This window comes from Argiope bruennichi, chromosome 4 (assembly GCF_947563725.1).
Source record: "Argiope bruennichi chromosome 4, qqArgBrue1.1, whole genome shotgun sequence".
Taxonomy (NCBI): Eukaryota; Metazoa; Arthropoda; class Arachnida; order Araneae; family Araneidae; genus Argiope; species Argiope bruennichi.
This window is the reverse complement of record NC_079154.1, coordinates 127,505,228-127,526,059: the sequence shown is the minus strand read 5'-3', so window position 1 is coordinate 127,526,059 and position 20,832 is coordinate 127,505,228. Positions and strand designations below refer to the sequence as shown.

The 20,832-nt window shown below is 29.6% G+C and overlaps 1 long non-coding RNA gene across 1 annotated transcript; it reads left to right on the top strand.

Moving 5' to 3' along the window:
* The first annotated feature begins 8,742 nt into the window (after positions 1–8,742).
* Positions 8,743–12,860, top strand: LOC129965355 (uncharacterized). The gene is made up of 3 exons (XR_008784204.1): positions 8,743–8,829; positions 11,185–11,415; positions 12,534–12,860. It is a non-coding gene; the product is annotated as an uncharacterized LOC129965355 (long non-coding RNA).
* Positions 12,861–20,832: the final 7,972 nt, after the last annotated feature.

Below are 20,832 nucleotides of genomic sequence, written 5' to 3'. Positions count from 1 at the left end.
ATCAAATAGACAGTTTGGTGTAAGGATCAAATATCAAATTTGAACCAAATAGCTTTACATTTTTGATTTAATAGGGTTCCTGTACATGAATAGAAAAATAAAAACTCTGCTCGCTGGAGGATATATTAGAATTTATATAAGTATTAGATTTTATATATGTAGTTCATGGTTTTGAAATGCTGCATTACAGTGTACTTGTAATGCAGTGTACAGTGTATTATGAAATGCTGCGTTACAGTGTACTTGTAATGCAGTGTACAGTGTATTATGAAATGCTGCGTTACAGGGCTTTACAGTCACAGTGTATAGTGTATTTCTCAACAGAAATTGACACTTCTGTTGAATACATTGACATAATTCTAAAAAATGATCTATCTAAAATGTAGAGATATAGAAATGAAATATTGAGGCATTGCAATAATATCATATTCTTTGAATGCGAATAATTGCTAATTACAATGCTAATAAGCGTGAGAGGTCCCCCCAAAACTTTCTCGCATACTTCTTAATAAACATACTATCCCCGCCCCTCTATATAAAGTTGTGATTGCGGTTAAGGCCTCGAATGCTTGAATGACATTGTTGAACAATAATTGCGAGATACTGATCTTTGGCGCGCATTTAGGATTTTTATTGTATTTATCGTGCGATCATTTGCGCTTTTTTTTATATTAATCCTTGTGGTTTTGCAAAAGGCACCCGAAAATCAAATTCGTATTTTAAACCCATAGTTTTGACTGATTAAAACCAAAATTAGACAGTTATAGTGGCACGATTACATATCAATTTTCATATAACTCATTTTGTGTTTTTGAGTTAACCTATTTACAGAATTATTTATAACGCATACATATAACGTACTAATGACAATAGAGATAGACAGAAAGTCTACTCTTTGATAGATTTCATTTCAGCTTGATAAATATCTACAGTTCGTGTATCAAATTTTATCCATGAAGCTTTCTACGTTTTGTATTTGTGGAGAAAAGCTTATAAGCCAGTTAACAGCTGCGCTACAGGAGCGATTGCTTTAGTTTCGTGGTCATGTTACTCGGCTGCGAACCGAAAGGTCCCAGGTTCTATCCTCTCTCAATCCGAATCGCCACATTGGTAACCTCGGACGTGATACCTTCAACCTTCGTACAGCTGTTGTGGCGCCATCTCCCCACAGCAAACCAAAGTCGTCAGATTCACTTGACGCAGCAACATAAACCCGTCAGACTCACTTGGCTGCAAGAGCAACCACTCAACCACACACGCTCGCCATAACACTTGGAGCTACTGAAATGCTCAAATGGGTACAGGCACATAAGATTCAACAGCTAATACATCACCACTTAACAGCCATATCGTTCGTCTCACCTCCGACTCACTGGAGGGAGAGTCTGGTGAATAGCTTTTAAGCAGTTAACAATTACGTTGCACGAGCAATTGCTTTCGTATTGTGGTCATGTTACTGGGTTGCGAACCATAAAGTCCCAGGTTCTATCCGCGCTCACATCACTTATCAGCCATATATTTATCGTCTTAATTTGTATTTCGATAGACGTATAGACTGATTTTTTCTAAGTGGATTTCACTCAAAACTCGATATAAATATACAAATTTGGTGTAAAGACTATATACCAAATTTCAATACGTTATTGAGTTATTTTTGTCGAGTTATTTATTATTGAGTTATTTTTGTCGAGACGAAGTGAGAAAATACCAAAAATATATTTTTCGAACTCAAAGAAGTCTAAAACGTGAATATTTGTTAAAATCTCGAGTTCGAACTTTTTGATAATTATGTGGTGAATACAATTAATTGTAACCTATGGGCCGATCCTGATCTAGTGCGACGTAACCGGAAACTAATCTCTTGCATCGTAATCTTAATCGTAAACGAATTCGTACGATACTCTCGTCACTCTAATCGTCGACATGCGATCAGGCTCAGCTCACAGGATATAAAAAGATGTATTTTAATACTAGAAAAAAAATTAACTTATTTTTGTGATTTTATTTTGGTATTGTGATTGGAGTCCGACACCCAACATGAGCATTCCAATCCCCACAATTACAATACTTTGTTTATTTTTCATATATGAGAAACTAAGAATGAAAGATTTTCCATTCATACATGTTTTAATGAGCATTGATATTAAAGTAAGTATTTTTTTTTTAAAAAACAATTGCGACTATATTTAGTGATCAAAATAAGTTCAAAGGCGTTATTTATTTCTCTTTTTTTATAAAACAAAAAAATGCGGGAAAATGATATAAAAAAAGGAAGGAAATAAATTTTCACATCGATAAAAAAAGACATCTGAATAGAGGAAATGGAATTTTTTATGATAAATCGGAAGATTTCCACTGTTAAGTTTTATTAATTCCTGCACGGAAATTTTTTTCCCTTTGAATTATGCATTTGCAAGATTTTAACTCGCTTCCATCCGAAAATTTCGCCTGCTTGAGTGAGTGGTGTTTACAGGTGTGGGTGTTTCCAACCTCTGCAAGAAAGCCATCAATCATTGTTGAGTTTTGCTGTTAATGATATGATTATCAATCATTATATTTATATCCTGGTAAAGGATATCGTTCACCTTTAATACCGTTTTTAAAGAAAAATAATTTTGAATAATTTCATTACCAAAATTTTCATTTTTTGGCCCAAAATGAAATCTTAAAAGTCTTTTAATTTCTACCAATAATAAAAATAAATGCGTGCATACCTGTGTATCTTTGTGCCTCTTCTACAAGCAGACAATTAGACTTATAGCTACTAATTTGGCGCAAATGTATTTTGGAATGTGGGAATTTGCATTTCAAAGCGGCTTTATTTGAATTTGTTAATTGAAAGTAAATGTAAAGGATATTCTTGTCGAATCAACTTATTCGCAAATGCGGTTAGTAATAATTCATAATACGTAGCGACTTTTAATGCGAATTTTCTATTTTAAAAACAAAGACATTTGATAAAGGAAAACCGGGTAAGAACCACAAAACAGACTGGACATAAAAGGGACCCCCATTTTATTCAGGGGTCTTATTTTTCTTGCAAACGCCCCCCAAAATAATGCATAAGCAAATTATTATTAAAGTCGGGTATGCACAAACATTCATGCATATGATGTAGGCTGAAAGATACCATAAAAATTTCTTTTTTACATTTGAAAAAAAATAACATCATTCACTCTAGACTTTCGAGCGTCTAGTATGAATTATAATAATTTCAACAGCGATAATTCTTTAAATACATGCTTAGTTTAGTTTAATTATAGTAACGTCCCGTTTCATAGGCGACACTAGGGTTATTTTGGGACGGACCTCATAATTTTGAACCGCGTTCAGATGACGAGGAAGACAACTGAACTGGCACCTCCTTCTTCTTCAAACTTCCACACCAGCGGGAGGATATTTGTCCCCGACGGATTTAACGTGCACCAGTTTTGCTTACACGACATTTCTTCGGTAGAATCGGGTCTCGAACCTAAAACCCTCCTGTTCCGAAGCCGAGACCTTACCACCTCGGCCGCTTATTTTATCCATATAACTGAGTGTAAATTTAATCCTATTTCTAGTGAGAAATTATTCCCTTTTAATGTTTTTATTTACGAATTAATTGTTCTGAAACTGGAAAATCCCCGAATTTTAGAAGCTTCTTAAATTTTCCCCAACTACTCTCTTTATATCTTTCATTTTTCCCTTGAAAGAAGTTGTTTTATTCAATGGAAAAATATATCAATGTTTCAATCAAGCGTAAAACTTTCCAAGTTTTCATTAAAATTTGTTTTTTAAAAGTGTCTTTTTGGTGGTCTTATCAGCTCAATCAGTCCATGACCCTAAATTGCAATGTTCAAAAGCTCTAGCACTTTTTCTGAAAGAAACATTGATTTGAGAACAACACGGCTATCATGGAGAATTTATAAACATAGTTGTATTTTAAGATAAGTAAAAAAATTATTTAGTTAACTGACTTTTTATGATATCAAGTGGCATAATGCTTTATTTTTAAGAAAAAGTACCTTAGTGGAGATTCATTACTGTTATTTTAAAATAAGTTTACTTTCTAAGGAAGAAAAATTGATTTTTATGTGTTGTTTCGCACATTTATTTTTAAAAAACTTATGCAAATAAATGAAAGATTTCGGTGTGTCATTGCTATATTGATGAAATTTGAAAATTGTATTTATATGTGTCGCAAAAATTTGAAATGACTTTTAAACAATATGCAGATATTAATAAAAATTTGTGTAAACAATTATGTCGCCCTGAAAAATTAATTTCTTTTGTTCTGATTTTCTTATATACATAGAAGAATACAGAAATAAAGTATTGTAATCATTAAAAAATTCGACCTAGAGATTTTGGAGAATATTCGAATTTCCTAAATTGTTGTCTGTCTGTAAGCATGCCATTTGAAAAACAATTGAAGCTAGATGAATGAAATGTTGTGTCTTAATACCAAACTTGTAGTTTTCTACGAAAATTTGTCGAAAGTATGTCTATTTGTCTGCCTTATTATAAGTAAACACAAAAACTACAAAAAGTAGAGTGCTGAAAATATAATTTTTTTTAGTAAATTTACCATTTATAGTATATAGATCCTTAAGAAAATTTGAGCTAAATCCGACAAGAAATTAGCCGTTTCATTTTTTGTGTACATGCATGCATGTAAACATGACAACATAAAATTGCAGGATTTAGGCGCAAAACAAGATTTGGCAAAAAGTTGGGATCAAAATTGAATTTCAATGACAAATTTTCATTTCATTCGGTCAAATAAGAGATCCAAATACATCCCGAACTGCAAAATATTCTTCTGCAGGATTCTGAAACTTAATATCTGAACACTGGTGGAGTTACACGATGTTGTCCAAAATACGTAATTTTATATGCGAGGGGAGAAAGAGGGCAGCCTATTTATTAGGAAGTAGGCGGAAAGTTTCTACGAAACCACTATCGTTGGTTTGAAAGTGAAACCGAAATAATTATGACTTTAAAAATAAAACATATTTGTGAAAAATTTGATTATTTAATAATAAAGAGAATGTTCTCACTTCAATCTTTCTTGTTTATAAATATCTCTCTAATATAGTTCTCTATAGTTTAATAGAAGTTCTTTATATCAGTTGAAGTTTAATTACTTCTTTTTGAAATTAATTTCAAATTTTAGATGAGATGATATAAAATTAGGCAAAACATAACATAATAAACAAAATGATACAAGGCTTCTAAAATAGTAATATTGCATTCCCTATCAATATTTAAAATTTAAAAATATTTTATTGAGGAAGCCATTAAAAGCAAGTTACAAAAAAAATTTAATTGAAATTATTTTTAATCAGCTGTTCGATAAAGTCGGCTGATACTTACTAACTCAGCATATCTATTGCATATTTTTGAATGAGATTTACATTTTTTTATATATATTCTTTAAATTAACAGAATAAAAATGCTGTTCTACTCTGATATGTTCGACTTAATCTCGCATAGTTTGGATATGTTTGTATTTTGATGATATTGTATTTTAATATTTTCGTTTTATATATTTTGTGTATTGTCCCAGTGTATTTTTTTATTATTTTGTATTATACTATTGTATTTGGCAACCATTTTTATTTCTGATGACATTGAATTTATCTCTTTAAGAAGGGCAACATTGTAGGTCGCACTGTTATTGTTGTAGGCATGTTTTTCTGTCTTTTTTTTATGTGTCTCCTCGTCTTAAATATGAAAATAAATTATTGTGTGTGCAAAAACTCTCGTTTTTTAGTCTAAGGCGGCTAGATACAATTTAACTTAACTCTTAACGACATGTTCTACTGAACATCGTAGAACACAAATAGAAAAGCAGCATTTTTCTAGAATTAGTAGTAATGTTTAATTTTCCGTGTGACATGGTTAAAAATAGTATAAACTTTCAATCAAATCACACGAAAATATGCAAATTAATCTAATTATATAAAAAAGATACAAAGTAAAAACATGCAATTTGAAATATTTTTTTACTTCGTTTATTTTTATATCATACCTTATCATCTGATAAAATTTTTGATGGATGTTAACTTTCTCTTTTATTTAATGAAACTCAGATGTTTTGAGTGATGCGTTCCATTTAGCACGACATTCGAAAAATGTAGGAAAATTCGAAACCGCTTCACTGCGTTAATGTATCAGCTTTGTTCGTAAGTTGCTTGAGGAACTAGGATTAGAGAGTTCTTTTTTTTTTAAATAAAAATCTTGAAGGAATTTTTTTTTCTAAAACTGGAACTCGGACATCCAAATATTAACAAGAAAAGAATTTATATTACATGTTAGTCATTTGCAGCATTTCGTGTTTTATATTGACCTTATTAATCATTTTTGACTACGGTGGTTGTAATGATAACATAAATATAACAATTATAAATAAATGTTTAATTATCTTTGAATTACACTGACATTGAAAAGTCTCGAAGAATTTTTTTTATTTATTTATCGCTTTCCTTATGATGTCAAAAGACTGGTTTTAATTTAAATTTTCTCAATTTCGACATTGACAGTTGACAAAGAATTTTATAAAAAGATTAGAAAAATTTTTACAATATTCAATATAACCATTTTTCAGAAAAAAAGAGAAAAAACTGCTCTTTATCCTTTACACTAGCAATTATGAAACATCAGATTAGTTTTCTATTTTAAAGGATATGTTTGTTTGTTTTTTTAAAAAATGGGGGAAGAAAGAGTCAGAAGATAAAAAAATTGAAATTGAAAAATTGAATTGAATAAAAAGAACATGTTTCTTTAAAAAAAAAAACTGGAGGGAAAATAGAGGTAGAAAATAAAAAAAGAGGCCGGGAATTGATACAATTTCGATTTTTCTTTTTCAAGCTAGTATTTTATTAAGTAGATTATTTTTCATTTATTATTAGATGTCCATTCAATTCAAACATTTCACGAGGGGATTTAGAACATGAAAAATAAATGAAAAATACTGAAAGGGTAAATAAAATTACAGTTATTAAGATTAAATATTGTTTAATTGATTACAATAAAACAAGATACTGTTAAAATGAAAAAAATTGCAAATGTATTTTTCGAAGCAACTAGGAAAAAGACATATGATCTAGCGCATGGTTTTATTTCAAATGTTAATAGTTTTTATTGAACTTTTGGATTATTTTTTAAGAAATATATTTCTTGTTAGGAGTATTATTTGTAAATGCGTTACAAAATCTTTTTTTTTTTAATTTTACAAAGATATTTAATTCAAGTTTTTCTCCATCTTAGCCTTTTTAGCATTACATCTTAGTCTGTTTAGCATTTTTCAATAATATTACTCATTTTTAGTAAAACAACAGTACAACTTATTTACGGTGCAGAAAGTAAGTCATATCACTGACTCTCCGACCCGCCCGAAGGCTTTCTGACTGAACGACCGGACCGCCGCAATAGCAACATTGGCGGGAACTGTAGTTGAGTCCTAAGGGCCAGCCATCACCGGCCACGCTACAACCCTTCCCGAAGGAAGTACGTCCCTTCATCGATGGAAGGAGCCAGATCTCCCACCTTTTTGTGTACCCTCCAGGGTAGCGAGATCCAACCACTATACCGGATGCATCTCATCCTCATTTTGAGGTGCCCCCCAGGAAGTTTGGTGCAGAAAGTAAATTTTAAAATGTTCCAAGGTTTAAAAAAAAATTGGAACCATATGATTTTTTTTTAAACTGACTGAAATCAAAATTTATGACAGAACAGCAATTGCAATCACAAAATCACATACCAAATTTGATATAGTTATGAAACTGCGTTTTTGAGATGACATTTACATGCTTCTGAAATTACAGACCGACAGACGGTCAGTTTCTTGTGCATCGAATTTTATCCATCCATCTCACTACCTTTTTTAGTTATCGTGTTAACTTATATTCGAACAGCCGGACGGACAGATTTTCTCAGAACGGATTTTGCTCAAAATTTAATAGTAATCTACTAATTTAGTGTAAGGACCGTAAACGAAATTTCATCCGTCTAGCTTAAAACATTTTTGAATTCCATTTGTTACCAACAGATATTTTCCAGAAATGTTTTTCGAACTCAGGGAGATATAAAACGATAAGATTCGTCAAAATTTTGAATTCCAATTTTTTGACGATTGCAATACTCTCTCTATACTTCGTATGTGAGAAAATAAAAGCATATCTTTCCTGATGAAATTATTTCCTTATTCCATCCTTCAGCCCAGAGTAAATGTAATATAGGGTAGGATTGTTTAAAATTTATGACTTAATATAAATGTTGCTAAATATTTTCGCCATATTGTTTTGAGAATTGGGTATTATTCTTCGAATTAGAATATTCACGAAACGTCCTGATACGTGATCCCTTCCTGGGGTTATTTTCGTTTCCTTACCTAAACACCCCATTTTAGAATAAGTGAGAGTAGTCTCTAAAAAAAGCGACTTGTGACCGAATAGCTTATTTCAAACGACTTAATGCAGCGGAAAAATGCAATTATGTGCCCCCAAATTTCCCTACTTGTCGATCGGGGGAAAGAAGGAAAAAAGAAGTTTCGAAGGCAATCGAGTCGAAAATCTTTCATCTGTCGTTCGTGTTGCACATTTCGAATGCGGAAATTTTTTTTTATCTCTCTCCAAAGCGGTTTTACTAATATTAATCCTTCTGTTTATGATGTTCAGACGATTTTCCTAAAGGGGAAGGTTGGGTACTGCCTTGAGGATAGTCGCGTTATCTTAAGGATCCCAAAGAGTTCGAACGCTTATAAAAAGGTAGCTACCGATCTCGAAATCATCATTCGCACTTGTCTCCCTTCTATTGGAACTACCTGTGGATTCCTTAATTTCAGTAAGTAGCGAATTTGGTTTCGAATTTAGAGATTTTATTTTTCCATTTAGCATTGCAGAATAGAGAGAGCCTTACCTACAAACTTGGATATAATTTTGTTCAGAAAAAAGAAGAAATCTTTTTAAACTGGAAGCTTGTAATGTCTAATTTGAACTTTTTTAGGATGGATTCAAAAATTAATTTCGAACTTCGGAGCAGAAAGAGTTGAAGAGTTTTGTTGCTGCTTTTCTATTATGTATTCTTCAACTAAAGATGTGACTTAGACCATAATATGCAAACTTTTTTCTTTCCGATTTATAGCAATTGTATTGTAGAAAAAGTGCTATTTTAAATAACCCAACTTTTCTGCGTCAGTTTTGAATTTTTCTGACGTTAGGCTTAATTTAAGCCATTCGATAATTATTTTTTAATTTTCAAATATCAGATTAGATATTGCGTTTTTAATTCGTAGGGGGGGAAACAGCCCTATGGATTTGCGATATTTGATTATTCTTTTCAATAAACACAACACATTAAAATATTCGTGTTAATCATTGAAAATCTCAATACATCTTGTGGAAATACCATGGCCTTGATCAGAGAATCGCAAAAACTCCATTCGACTCAGTGCAAATGCATTTTTGATTTATTTGATATAAAACCATTCTGGAAATTGTTTAAATTTTTAATTTTGATTTTTTTAGTGGAAATTTTTGTGCTTACTAAGTTAATTGTAAAATGTGGCATGTAAATTATTTAAAATAAATATTTTCGAATGTGATCAGTTTATTTTCTTCATTAGCTACATTTTTAATTCAGTCATCATAATTAATGGTATGATTTTTTATGAAGAATTTAAGCTTTTGGAATTTCTTATTTTTTATTCGATTTTACAAATATTTACATGCTTTATCAATTTTAAAAAAGTAATGTAAGAAAATATTGAAAAGTCATTAAAATCCATAACTGATTTTTAATTCTTTATATTTTATTTCGTATGTAACTCTTTACTTCAATTGCAAAACTGTATATTGTAACCATTTTCTTTATCATTTTAATCTTAAATATTGTTTGTATTTCTATTGTTCAAAATGGAAGCAAATAGATATTACATTACATTATTTTTTTAAATTCAATTTAATCATTGATCAAAATTTGGTATTTACTGAATCGATTCTTTTGGAAATTAAAGTGCATATTAATAGTATTACTTATAGGTTTTGATAATTCTTTTATTATTCATTGTATGGTATCTAAAAATAGAGTTTAGATAATAAAAGAGTAAAGCTTTGCAGTTTGTTCCTATATGTAATATATATCTGAGACATTTGTTTGATTGAAGAGGTCTTTTTATTTTCTATCTTAGGTATATGGATCCTATCATTTTTAGTATCCTAGTCCTTTGCCTTTCGATGTTTAATACAAAAATGTGGAAATATACGAGCAGTTTATTTTCACTCATTCTGCATGAATGAACGAACTTTTGCTCTAAATGCTTTCTGCTTATGAAATTATTTTAGTGAAACCATCCTTTTACATATCATCTAATTTGCAATTACTTCTGTTCAAATAAGCATCCATTTTTAAAAAAAACTTTTTGAGTCTTCAATCCATCAATTTTTAAAAAAAATTCTGATCTTATTCATGCATATACTAAAACATAGTCAATTTTCTTCAATTTCCCATATAATTTTTTTAACTGAAAAGAAAAATGAATATTAATTACTATTGTCATTAAATCAAATTTAGTTAGATATTTTAGAAAACAGAGAAAAAAAACAATATCTTTTTAAATTCTTGATTTACCGTTAAAAATCATTTTACTTAAAATAAGATGCCAATGTACATTTATAAAATACATAAAAATCGTATTTTATATATAGTTAAAATATATTTTATTATTACTTTTAACTTCTATTAATTAATCAATTTAAAATTATTTTTAATTTCAACTATTGCAAGTGAATTTCGAATTTAACACTTTTCAGACGGTTTTTAAAAGCAAGCGCATAATTTGTATTCATACAAAAAGATTATATTTTTCATTAAAATGCATAAACATTCTAAAATATTATATATTATTGAATATTTCTTTAATTTTTAAAGCTAGAAGGTAACTTTCTGTTCTACTATTTGACCTAAGTCATTTACCCTCTTTGCCCACTCTTTTCGTACCACTTTTACTATAGAAGGCTGAGACCTTAATTTTAATCAAATGCATACTGTAGTTGAAGAAACTTAAATTGCGAAATGTTCCTATTGAGCATTTATCTCACTTCGAATTTATCTTATTTCTGTCTCCCAACTGCCTGATGTTTTCTTCATATATTCCAGCTATCTGTTCTTGCCATCTTTCAATATCCTATTTCATTTCAGAGCTCCGCTTTCGTAAAATCTTAAACTCTCTTAAGATGAAGTTCTGCTTGCTTGCTCTTCTCTTGTTGGTCGGTGTGCTGGCCGTTCTGACCGGGTTGTCTTGGGGAATGCCCCACCATCACGACAATAACAGGCGAGAGGTTGTTGAGATGTTGGCAGCTGGCTTGGTTGCCAAACTGCTGTCCGAAATGCACGGATAAATCAATCCGATTCGGTGGTTGATAAAAAGTGGTAATTATGTTAGAATATTTTAAATAGTAGAATAAGTCCATCTACCCCAGCAGCACAAATATATTATAGAAAATATCAGAGAATATTGTGGAATACAGGACAATATTGTTAAGATTATAGAGCAATATTACATAATAATATACGGTATCGTTCCATATTTTCAGAAATATTGTGCTGTTTAAATATGGATCTCTATAATATTAGACTACATTCTGTTACCATTATTGCACATTTTTTAAATTAATGGCGCGAAATTAATTGCAAATGAAAAAATTAAGATTTATTAATGTGTAATTAATAATAATAAAGTATATGTAACCATCATACATTTTATTGTTGCCAAGTTCCTCTGAAATAAATAGAGACAAATTGAAATGCAACTTTAATTAATATCTGTGGCGATTGGTCAAAAAATGTTAGAGGCATGTGCTCATTTACATAAAACATTTTGAAATATTGTCTCTGACATTAAAAAATAGCAAAAGAAATATGGAGTAATCATGAAAGAACAAGACTTCTCAATCTTTATTCTTTTTTCCAATTCGACGAAATATCCCAATTTCCCAATTTTTTTTTCCCCATTCTGCTGGTTTTTAAATGAATTGTTTTATTATATTCTTTTATTTTTTTTTTTTCATTTTCTCTGTTTACAAGAATACAAATAAATGAAAAATAAAATTATTCACTGATTAGTCTTCATAATTCATAACTTTGTTTTATAATTGTAAGTTCTAATTGTAGTTAATATTGTTGGCATAATAAAAGTAACTTATTTAGATAAGCTAAATAAATAAAATTGTGCCTGCTTTTTTTAGCTTTTTTATTCTTTTTTTTTTCCTGACCCATATTAAAACGAGAAAAATCTTAGAATTCAGAATAAAATATTTATTTTAAATTAAATGACATACATATATATTTGTCAAAAAATTATGCTCCTGTTTTAAACAGAAAACTGGAATAAATCTTTTTCTTTTGTTGGATAAAAGAAAAATGTTTAATTTGTTTTTCAGAGAAATGTTGCGCTTTTAGTTGCATTTTTAAAGATATTGCTAAATTAGATAACTTCCATACAGACAGTTACTTTGTCTTATAACTCTTTTCTTTTTTTCTCTTTCTAGATTAATAAAATAACAGTGAAAATGGTGAGCTGCAAATCACTTGTTACTTTACTGCTAGTGGCCTGTCTATTGGGTACCTGCCTATCTGTGCCCCATTCCGACTATGGTGGTATGTTTGGCGGCGGTGGTGGAGGCGGAAAACACGGCGGCGGATCCCGAATTGTGGAGATGTTGGCTGCAGGACTCGTCGCCAAAATGCTGAGTGAGATGCACGGCCACCACGGTTGTCATCACCATGGCGGTTAAATCATAATCACTGGTTTTTTTTTAATACTGTTTTTATCGCCACACTTCTTGTATATAGCCAATGTATCATATCTCATATTCAGAAGCATTTGTTGTAGAACAAAATAAAATGTTTTATACATATTAGAATTTGTTGCACAACATTCTTTTTTCTTTTTTTTCGGATTTTTCTTTGAATGATTCTGAGTGCTATAAGACTTAGAAAATAGACATTTATAAAGATAAATATTGTCAAACTTGTTTAGATCGAAAACTTATAGACCACAATAAAAATACACAATTTAAAAATAAATAAAGGAAAAATTGTAGTTATTTAGCTAGAGAACTACACAAAACATTTATTTTTAATATTTAAATGTCTTAATACGTTATTAAGGATTAAAATGTAAATACTTTTAGTAATGAAATTATGAAAAATTGTAATTAAACAGTTTATAACTTTATTTTAAAACAATAATTTTAATAAGCAATTAGTTTTAGTAAACAAATAGTATAAGAGTAAAAAATGTAATAATTAAAAAAATAATTATTATTTATTGACAAAAAAAAAATAGAATTTTTGAAACGAAAACAACCATTACTTTCACACACAGGCAAAAGGAAAAACTTTTTTTAACTGAACTACTAGTTTTATTACAACTTATTTACAGTTTATATTAATAACCGTTTGCATTTTTATAAGGAAAATACTTATCTTAGAGATGACGTACAATAAATGCAAAATGAATTTTAAAGGAATTAAATGTTTTTACAATATAAACAAACAGTCTGTTAATAACAGCATCTCGTTAGATATTTTTACATTAGTTATACAGTAAAATTTCAAAATAAATAAACGAATTAATATCTAAATGTTCAAAATTTTCTTTAAGAATTAAAAATTATTAATCGCCTTTTGGATTGAATGTATTGAACTATTTTAAAGTCGTCAAGTGAATGAAGAGCAGTAAAAAATATTCACTTATGATCACTGAGCAACTACTTATGAAAGTACAAATTTAAGCCTTTTTCTATCTACAAACAATCAAGATAATTCAGGAATTAAAGTAACTTCGGCTTTCAAATCAACAGGGATAAATTCGAATTATAGACAAACGTTCACAGAATGTTAACTGTATATTTATGGGGCCATATAAAACGTTTGAATTATTCAATCCTACTGTAAAAATATATTCAATGATGTATTAATACTAACATTAAGAAACAACCAATTGCTAGAAATGAACAATGACATGAAAGCAGAGTTGTGTTCAGAATTATTTTTTCTTTCGAAAGTTTGAATTTCAGGATTTTTTTTTCTTTGAATTTACTCTATCGAGCATTGTTTTGTAAAGATTTCATTATGGTCGCCAAATTAGAATACATTTTTCAAACGATAATTTGCCAAAAGTTGCAATCCAGACAGTTTTAATTGCAGTCCTAAAAAATAAAAAGAAATTTGAATATTTCCTAAGCAATTTTTTTAATCATAAACCAAGATGGCGGACATTTCGCGCATATCAAAATTCCATCTGAAACAAATTATATCATCGTAATATTTAACTTAAATTTGAAGATACAAGTTCGGAATTTCGAAAATCATATATTTACTAATTCATTTTTTGAATTATTAGGATGAATACATTTATCGGATTTATTAGGAATCTTGTAAGATCAATTTATATAGAAAAGAAATTAATTGTATTTATAAATAGACATGCATTAAATAAACCGATTGCATTCTGGAAAAAAGTTACCCTTAAAGAAATATTTTCATCTAATTTGATAGTTTGAATACTGCAATACTTGGAGAAGCAACAACTTTTATTACTTTGATGAAACTGATAGATAAATTGTTAAATATAATTTCAATAGATGAAACGTTGTTAGACCAAGAAATCAAAAAGTGACAAATACTTGTTCAATTGTCTTAAACAGGTAGTATTCAAACTAAAAAGCAATGCGAAAATGAATGACCAAATCTTGGCGAAAAGAGTAAAATGTATCAAAATTTTGTTAATGAATTTGTTTTAAAAGTTCATTTAATTATTTGGGTAATATTATAATAAATGATTAACACTTTTTGAAAATGGATCGTCTATTATATAGAATGCAGTTCATAAAATGATATTTATTTTCTTTAAAAGATTGGACATGAAATTTGAGAGTATCTGCGTATGCACAGATGGTTTTCGTTATATCTCGTTAACTATATTTCTTAGAGACAATTGGTTTTCACCTTAGTTATCCTACGGGGCTGTAGAAGACCCACCATGGATTCATCTACTGCGCATGAGCAGATGGTTTTCGTTATATCTCGTTAACTATATTTCTTAGAGACATGGAGTTTTCACTTACAAGTACCCTGGGGGTCCTCTAAGCCCCCAAAATTTTGGAACCATTGAGCATACGCAGTACGCAGTTTGCTTAATATTGGACAAATCAATGTTTAATCGATACCATACAGTTCCTATGGGTCTCGGAATGTCGATGACGTCAACTTCCGGTCAGACCGGAAGTTGTTATATCTCGGCTTCTATGCAACGTAGAGATGAGTCCGACCCGTCAAAATACTCGTCTGAATGAATAGAGTCGAATGGCATTTTTATCGAAACTCGTGTCTCGATAGGGTTCGAGATCGGGTCTCGAAATTTACAAATTCGAGTTAAATTGCATTTGCTCGTATCGTTGATAGTACTCATCGAAATGCACGTCACGATACGACTTTCACGTTGCTGCTCGTTGGAAAATTTGAATTTTCCAACGAGGTTTTCGACCTCGTGTTTGCAAACACTCTCTTTACGACTGGCATCGATACACTCTACTCGATATCCTCTACCGAACGATACCACATTTACGTCACTTACATTGTTAGGAGCCAAGAAAAGGAAACGAGAACGGAAAAAGAGCATGGTTGGGGGGGGGGGTGAAGCTCGAAATCGCGTAGGAAATAATTAAATCGTAAATGGGGCTTCCTAAGTTTTCTCCCGATGAAGCCTTGCAACGAAAAAAAGAAAGGGAACGAAAGAACAAACAGAGGCCTGAACAAAACTTCAATCAAGCCTACAGAGACAAAACATTCAATCAACAAAAACGAATGATGAAAATTTAAAATTAGAAGCTGATCGAATTACACATGAACGTAAAATAGCTTTGCAATGGGAACGAAGAAGGAAGAAACGTATGCGGTGTGTTGCAGATTCTCAATCGCAACACTCAACTAACTTCAAACACAGAACGTGTCCATTTGGATTCTGAATCACAACCGTCAACGTTCAACGTAAAACGTCTACGTTTCGATTCTGAGTTTCAAATATTAGTTTCTAGCTTTAAGCAATTTATCGAAAAAAATGTTTTCACATGATAACTTGAAATTTCCGGTAGCAGATTTCAATTTCTTTTTTAAAATATTATTTAGAATTGTTCTTTATGCCTTTTTAAAAAAATTGTTTTAAAATACGCCTATATGTAAGTGTATCACACTAGCACAGAAATGTTCAAAAGTGTGTTGAATATTTATCTTGTTAGTTTTAAGGATTTTTGATGTGGAGTCACAATCATCGTTTCGGAAAGTATTTTTCAAGAAACGAATTACGAAGTAAAATGTTGTTTGTTTATTTTATTCTGAAAGTAAATGCAGTGCTTCGCGCATTTATTTACGTTTTTGTTTTTCTTTCCAGATTTTTATGGAAAAATTAATTTTCAACTTTTTAATGCACTAGTAAAAGCTGGTTCAGAAAAATGCTTTTAGTTTTAATTTTAAATCATTCAAGATTATGGAATCATTTAATCAATTTTCCCAAATTCGTTCTTAAATGGTGTTTAAATAGCGTCAAAATTTCATTTAAATTTGTGGATTAGCTGGCAAATAAGCTCAAAAATATAGAAAAATTAATTTACGCATTCTCATATAAAAGGAATAAAAGTACAAAGTTTCAAACTTTGTAAAGAAAGAAATCAATTAAAAATTCCATCTTTATAAATAAAAACTTAGACGCGTTAAAAAATGAATAGAAAATTTAAATATTTATATCAAACCATCTTAACATGATAAAATTTCATGTTTGATTTGTCTTTGTTAATTTTTTCAATGTTTACTCTTATTCTATTGATCTATAAGGACGTCCATCTTGAAGCAACAAAAACAGTGGCGGTTGTCGAATTAGACTGCTTCTCAGGGACACTGAACAGAGGAGGCATCTGAAAGCCAATAATAATAATAAAAAGGTGTCATTAACTTCCTTTCCAGTGCAATTAATTTATGAAAATTTCATTTCTATGCATTATAGAGTTTTATGGCAATATTAACATTATATGAGAGGGCCAGTCTCTATCTATTTCATTATGTTGACTGAATTATTTTGAAACAACCAGCATTCTGCTTAAATATTTATTAATAAATAATGAGCATTCTGCTTAAATAAAAGTCTAACAAATGTGGACCGTGCGCAGTCGTGAATCATAATAAATGATAAAAAAAAAATGTGATTTCACAGCTATTAAGCTACACACTTTGGAGCTAAATTTTCAAATATAAAGCTTCAAATAAAACGTATTTAGTTTCAAATAAAATATTAGAATAATATTAAATTAAAATGTGTCGTAATGCGAAATTAAATTCGAAAGTTATATAAGGTGTTCATTAATTATTGTCGGGGTTTCCGCACCTCATAACTTTCGAATAAAAAATATTACGCAAAAACCGATTACGTATTCGTAAATTAATATCATTAATAAAACTCTTTGAGCTGTAAAGTGTAAAGCTTGCACAATTTGCACTTTGTAGGCATTCAGCTGAAGGCGATTATGTATTCGTAAATTAGCTGAACAAATTTTGACTTTTGATAATCGTGCGGGTTCTCCGAGCCCCATATTCTACAGTTATGTTTATTCACTTTTTCTGACACATGAAAAGTGGATTCGTCACTGAAGAACCATTTCCGAAGGTAATTTTCATCATCCTCAATTCGAGTCAAAATTTGTTCAGCGAATTTACGAATACATAATCGCCTTCAGCTGAATGCCTACAAAGTGCAAATTGTGCAAGCTTTACACTTTAATATCATTAATAAAATTCTTTGAGTTGTAATTTACGAATACGCAATCGGTTTTTGCGTAATATTTTTTATTCGAAAGTTATGAGGTACGGAAACCCCGACAATAATTAATGAACACCCTGTATAAAGGACCTCATAGTAAGCACTGTATAAGGCCGCAAAATACCTAAAGGGCCATTGTACACAAGGGTTATTTTTAGATTTATCACACATTTTCAACCACAATCAGACGAGACTACGATACCTGATGCAATTTCCACCTCTCCAAGATAATGATCCCAATCAATTTAACATCCAAGAGTTCTTTGGCAGAATCCGGTTTTGAGTTCCATCAATCCCATAACAGTAGAATTATTTCGTCTTTAAAACTGTAGGTTAATCCAGTCGTAAATTCTGATTTAATGACAAAATATTTGGCCTCATTTTTATCTTTTTCTGTACAAACGCATCATTCTATCTTTATTCATTTGGTAATCATTGATTTTTTAAAATCTAATCCGGATTTTGGAATTTATAGATAAACCGCATTTCAATGACAAGTTGCTGTGTGATGATTACAAATTCTACAGCATATATAGTTGTAAATGAAATCATAACTCTATATGTAAACAATATTGCATATATAGTTGTGATTTCATTTGTATTTGTATAGACTATGAAGATACCGGACGGATTTTTGCCGGAAAAACCTATTATTATCTTTGGGAGTTGTAATTTTTAACAGCTAATGTTACAAGAGAGAGGTACAAGAACTTTAAATGTTCTAAAAACAAATAAAGTAAACCAATCTATTTTCGTCACATTTTAAGATATTTCCAGCCTATGCGGACCACAAAGATTTAAATCAAAGTTTCATTGTTTCGTTACTTATCAATAAATACTTTTCGTTTGAGTATCAACAAACAAAAATAAAATTTAAAGGAAATTCCATCATCTAGCACGAAATATCGCAGCACATTAATACTTTAAACTTGATTCGTCTGGATATTTTAAAAACATATTCTTAATTAATAGCATTTGTAATAACTGTGCAGAAAAAAAAATTAATATCTTATCAATGCCCGTAAGTACAATCCAACAGTCAAAATAACTAAAAATATTTCAGTAAAATAAGCTTAAAAATATTTCGGAAAAATGTATTAAAATTAGAAGAAAAAAAAGATAAAAAAAACAGATAAAAATTTGATACAACTAAAAGGACCTTTTTTGTAATTTTAAAGTGATGTAAAAGTGGGTGTAGTGCAAGAATTTTTCTTCACAATTATTGAGGAAAAAGGTTAAAATTTTATTTTTAATTACATTTTTGAAAAAAAATCTTTTATCTAGCTTATCTATTATGGATAATTATTTATGTATTAAAATTCAAATTTCTAGGTACAAGCATCTACAAGATGCCATGTCTAAATTTATAGTAATATACTAGCCAAAAAATGTTATCATGTCAAAAAAAAAAAAATTCCGGTAATCCTAATACACATGTGGTAGGACAGAATAGATAACAGATAAACAGATTATAAATAAACAGATAATAGATAACTTTAAACAGATAAACAGCTAAAATCTTTTATTTTACATGATTCTAAATTTTAAAAACGAATCTTACTATTTTAATCCCTTAATGCAAGGTATTTTGCAAGACGTTTTAGACTGCCTTTTACATTTTAAAACTCTTTCTGTTCACTAGTAAAACTATCCCAATATCATGCAATTCGAATATAACCGCAATATCATAAAAATAGACCGCAATTTTAACACAGGATAATATTATTTGTTTCCAAATTGAGTTAGGCATTCAAAAGCATATTTAATAGCCTCACATTTAGTAAGGGAAAGAAGTAAATAACACTAAAAAAGGGTAATATAAAAGAAATTTGCAAAATTTCAGCTAAATTACATAGCATATTCGTGGTTTCGAAAAATATAATTTTCAGTCTTTAATTTATGAAGCATATCTTCAAATAAAAAAAAAATACACACATGTTTAAATCATTTTTGCTCGCATTTTATGAGGCCAGTGAAAAACGACTGATCGTAAATTATAAGACTAAATATACCTATTTGTTCGCCAGATGACCTAAGACTCATTCGCCTGTCTTCAGTACCATATTTTCTTGTTGCTTCAGTGAATTTTATTACTGTAATTTCTCAAAGAAAAATAAGAGTACATATTATCCGAGTAAATAAGATCATGTTTCATATAAGTCCTTGGTACTCTACTGCTTTCTTGTTTATCTGTAGATGCATTCGATCAATCATAATTTTGGTAGGATTTATTCTATTTATTACTGACGTAATACTTTAATATAATAATATGGAGTCGATATAATAATATCTACTGTGTGTTCTCTATTAACTTCTGGACATGTGATTTAAAAAATCGTGAATCATTCATCGGAAAGAAAAAAAAAGAAAGGAATTGATAATATTAAAAAAGTACTGAGATATAAAGAAAGTATCTATAATAAATTGTAAAGTAAATATAAATATTCTAATTCTAAGTATAAAGATTCTAATTCTAAAGTAAATATAAAAGAAAAGTAAATATATAAGAAAAGTAAAAAGAGAATAAATACTATAATTTTATGCTGATTAATTTAGAATCATTAAAGTATAATAGGTATCAAATATTTTAGAAAATAAGCGTTAGTAATAACTATTAGAAAAATGTGTTTTCTTTCAGCTTCAAGGTCACACAATCCTTAAGATAATTATATAAAATTAATTTAGAAGTAGGCACATGCTTTTTTTATTTTCTTTACAATTCATCTTAAAGTGATTATGCAATATATTAATAAAAAATTTATAGTAAAGTATATGCAAATAATTTATTAAGAAAATACTAATATTTGAATATATAGCACAAATTATAATAATTTCAATTCAGCAGTTTTTGAAATACAGCAAAATATTCTCTATACACTGTTACTTAAATACAATTTTAATCTGTGTAGGTAAGTTAAAAAATTATTACTGGCAAAAGAAATAAGAATGAATAACAATTACATGAAAAAATTATT